General features: G+C 40.1%; 1 non-coding gene across 1 annotated transcript; it reads right to left on the reverse strand.

The window, feature by feature from the left end:
- Positions 1 to 799: 799 nt before the first annotated feature.
- LOC115031871 (U6 spliceosomal RNA) lies at positions 800 to 906 on the reverse strand. Its single transcript, XR_003837507.1, has one exon. It is a non-coding gene; the product is annotated as a U6 spliceosomal RNA (small nuclear RNA).
- Between the last annotated feature and the right edge of the window lie 3,383 nt (positions 907 to 4,289).

Below are 4,289 nucleotides of genomic sequence, written 5' to 3' on the forward strand. Positions count from 1 at the left end.
CTTTTTTAATGACTTTGGGTTGGAAGTCAATCTTATCAGATATTAGAATGGCTACTCCAGCTTGTTTCTTCATACCATTTGCTTGGAAAATTGTTTTCCAGCCTTTCATTCTGAGGTAGTGTCTATCTTTTTCTCTGAGATGAGTTTCCTGTAAGCAGCAAAATGTTGGGTCTTGTTTGTGTAGCCAGTTTGTTAGTCTATGTCTTTTTATCGGGGAGTTGAGTCCATTGATATCAAGAGATATTAAGGAAAAGTAATTGTTGTTTCCTGTTATTTTTGTTGTTAAAGTTGGCATTCTGTTCTTGTGGCTGTCTTCTTTTAGGTTTGTTGAGGGATTACCTTCTTGTTGTTTCTAGGGCGTGGTTCCTGTCCTTGTATTGGTTTTTTCTATTATTATCCTTTGAAGGGCTGGATTCGTGGAGAGATAATGTGTGAATTTGGTTTTGTCGTGGAATACTTTGGTTTCTCCATCTATGTTAATTGAGAGTTTGGCTGGGTATAGTAGCCTGGGCTGGAATTTGTGTTCTTTTAGTGTCTGTATAACATCCGTCCAGGATCTTCTGGCTTTCATAGTCTCTGGTGAAAAATCTGGTGTAATTCTGATAGGCTTGCCTTTATATGTTACTTGGCCTTTTTCTCTTACTGCTTTTAGTATTCTGTCTTTATTTAGAGCATTTGTTGTTCTGATTATTATGTGTCGGGAGATATTTCTTTTCTGGTCCAGTCTATTTGGAGTTCTGTAGGCTTCTTGTATATTCATGGGCATCTCTTTCTTTAGATTTGGGAAGTTTTCTTCTATAAAAATATGGAAAGCTTCACGAATTTGCGTGTCATCATTGCGCAGGGGCCATGCTAATCTTCTCTGTATCGTTCCAATTTTAGTATATGTGCTGCCGAAGCGAGCATGCAGCTCTCATTTCTATTCAACCCTAGCATGTTATCTGCTCACTAACCTCTTTCCGAAGCTCCGGTAACTGCCGTTCTATTATGATCTTCTTGGAGATTCATGTTTTTAGATCCCACGTGCGATTTATCTTATTTCAGCTACCATAACAATCTCCAGATTCATTCATGCTGCTGCCATGATAGGATTCCAACTTCCATTTTGGTGGTACAGTATTCTATTATTCACATGTATTACATTTTCCTTGACCTATTTATTCACAGGTGGACATTTTTAGAAATAAGTCACGAGAAGATGCAAGGATGACGTGGGAGAAAAACTTCTCTGACCCCAACCTGGAGAATAATCTAAGCAGCAGAGTAGGAAGCCAACACTGAGGGAAACAAGAGAACAATCTGTGGAGAGAAAAGCTGGGTAATGAGAACTCGGGAACAGGAAACCCCAGGATTCCACAGAAATCCACCTGCCTAAGAGAGCAGCTTATTTTAGCACGCTTCTCTTGCTTATTCTTCAACTCAGAAATATTTGGTTTTTCAGTTACTATGGCGGTATGAGAAAAAGTGAACATCCTGATACAAAATAAAAAATAACTTACTTAAATGGAAGAAGATGAGAAAAATCATATTCGCTTTTTATTATAAGCTATAATTTTCCACAATCCTTCTCTATGCACAGAGTATTTATTAAGAAAAAACATTTTACTGAAATGTTACAGTCAAATCAGTATTGAAGTTAAGTGATCAATGAGTAGTGTAAGACTGGTTGGCGCGTGGTAAATTCTGTAGTATTTTAAATCATATTGGTGAGGCATTTGATAAACAAATGATTTGCTTTTATACTGGCATCATTCGTTTTGAATAAAGCTAGAAAAGAAATAACATAATTTGCATAATGAAACCATTGAAAGTAAATCGCTGTCATTCATCAGAGGTGTCTGTACCATTTTCCCTTACATTTTAAATCCATCCAAGTTTATTTCTCCCTTTACCCAACTAAACAACCCCTCTGATTTATCCCTGCCATTGAGAGTTATAGGACGTAAAGTGTTCCATTAGGAGGAGGGGTGGTTTGTCAAGTAGAGTCTACACTGAGTGAGACAGTCTCTCTGATGTTTTTAATTTGCTTGATTCCCATTCTGCTATTTTAATTTTCCCACATGTCAGTGATGATAAGAGGCCATTTCATTCTTACCTCTTTAGCTTACCAAGGCCACATGTTTGTTTTGTCAAGGATGGTCTACCTGTCACTAGCAGGCATGGATGTCAGCGTAGAAGTCTCTGCAGCCACTAGATTTGTTCAACCACCAGCTAGATGTGAAGTTCACCTGAGAACCTGGGAGTCACTGAATCTTGTTCCAGGGGTGGATGGAAACTGTCAGAGATGCATGAGACAGCATAGTTATCTGTGCTGAAGAAACCTAGTCTTTTATTTAAATTAGATATTTTCTTCATTTACATTTCAAATGCTATCCCAAAAGTCCCCTATACCCTCCCCCTGCCCTTCTCCCCAACCCACTCATTCCTGCTTCCTGGCCCTGGCATTCCCCTGTACTGGGGCATATAATCTTCCCAAGTCCAAGGGCCTCTCCTTCCATTGATAACCGACTAGGTCATCTTCTGCTACATATGCAACTAGAGACATGAGCTCTGGGGGTGGGGGGTACTGGTTAGTCCATATTGTTGGTCCTCCTATAGGGTTGCAGACCCCTTTAGCTCCTTGGGTACTTTCTCTAGCTTCTTAATTGGGAGCACTATGTTCCATCCAATAGATGACTATGAGCATCCACTTCTGTATTTGCCAGGCACTGGCGTAGCCTCACAAAAGATAGCTATATCAGGGTCCTGTCAGCAAAATCTTGCTGGCATATGTAATAGTGTCTGGGTGTGGTGGTTGTTTATGGGATGGGTCCCTGGGTGGAGCAGTCTCTGAAACCTAGTCTTAATTCAGGCCACCATTAGTACTTTGGGGGCATGCCAAATATCCATAGGGTCCTCAGACTCAAGAGGTGCTTGGATAGAATTCAAATGATCTGTAACAAGTCCATATTTTTAAAAAATAATTAACTACTAACTGAAATTTAGCAGTTTCTTTAATTAGATATGTAGGTAAAAATCACAGCCATGTCATGTTTGTCTCCAATAGAAATTATAGATATTCTTTAAAATTTGCAATGCATTGTCTTTTTAGGCTATAGAAATGATTAAACTCATGCCTAGAGTTTGTTACATAATACATTGGTATATAAGCATGAAGATAGATGAGTATGTTTTGGGATGCCTGAGAAATGGTCCAAAGACTTCACCAGCTGGCTAAAGGAATCAACAGTATACACAAACGTAGAGAATTCCTGACTGCAGTTGTCAGTTTTGGCAATTTCTCTATTCCCTTGTCCTTCCTTGAAGATGAAAAAACTTGGAAAGAAGTTAAAATTACAGTTTTCGCTGTAAATGTTTGCTCGAGGGCATAGTTGAAGCAGTTAACAGCATTGGGCTTTTTATGAGTCTTTTTTTTTTTCAAAATGTTGTTTCAAAATGAGACCTTTACTAACACACAGATGAAACAGTCTCCCCATGCATGATCAATGTGTTGTGGGTACTGTGACAGCAATATCCATGTGAGCATTCTCTGAAAACTCCCCTCGAACAGCATGACTTCTCTTGACCAGGGTGGAGTCAACCAGGCAAGTGGAAGAAATGTAGGTATTATTACTTCTACAATTCAGGATTCTTTTCTCCTGTGGATAGCAGATGGATACAAGGTCAGCTTCCTCGAACATAGGATGGCTGACATACTCTGGAGCCTTCCATGTGGGTGAGTGTGGAATGGTTTGGGTCACAGGGGTCACAGAGTTACAGTGATGTAACTCTGCCAAACCTGCTTGGTGGATCAGCAAGTGCAGCGCAGCTCCCAAGAGCTTCCACTCTTGTCATCTGTGGGGAATCTCTCGAGGGAGGCATCACAGTGAACATGGTTTAGAGTCTTTCATTCAGCATCCTCACCAAAGCTACTCTGCTGTCTACTCTGGAATGGAATTCTTTGTGCCAAACAAGGAACGACAGTGGAAGCATTTTCCATATGCCCAGACCTTCTAGGTCCTTCTTTCCTGCTGGTACAGGCCAAAGGGCATCATGTAAGTTCTCTTACACAGCTTGCACTCAAAAGGCCCTTTCCAAGTGTGCTGCTTAGGTAAAGATGGACGATGTTGTCTTTCAAGTCTTTCAATGTCTTTCTTACATTCTTTGCACTCCAAGGGCCTTTCTAGTGCTGAATGACAGACAGAATGCTGTCCCACATCCAGGCCTTCTGTAATGTCAATCTGGTGCAGAGTAAGTTCATTTTTGGTTAAAGTATTTTTCTTTATGAGTTCATTTATGTTTGATGTCTT

The sequence above is a fragment of the Mus caroli genome, unplaced genomic scaffold (genome assembly GCF_978045245.1).
Source record: "Mus caroli unplaced genomic scaffold, Mus_caroli_1 scaffold_10, whole genome shotgun sequence".
Taxonomy (NCBI): domain Eukaryota; kingdom Metazoa; phylum Chordata; class Mammalia; order Rodentia; family Muridae; genus Mus; species Mus caroli.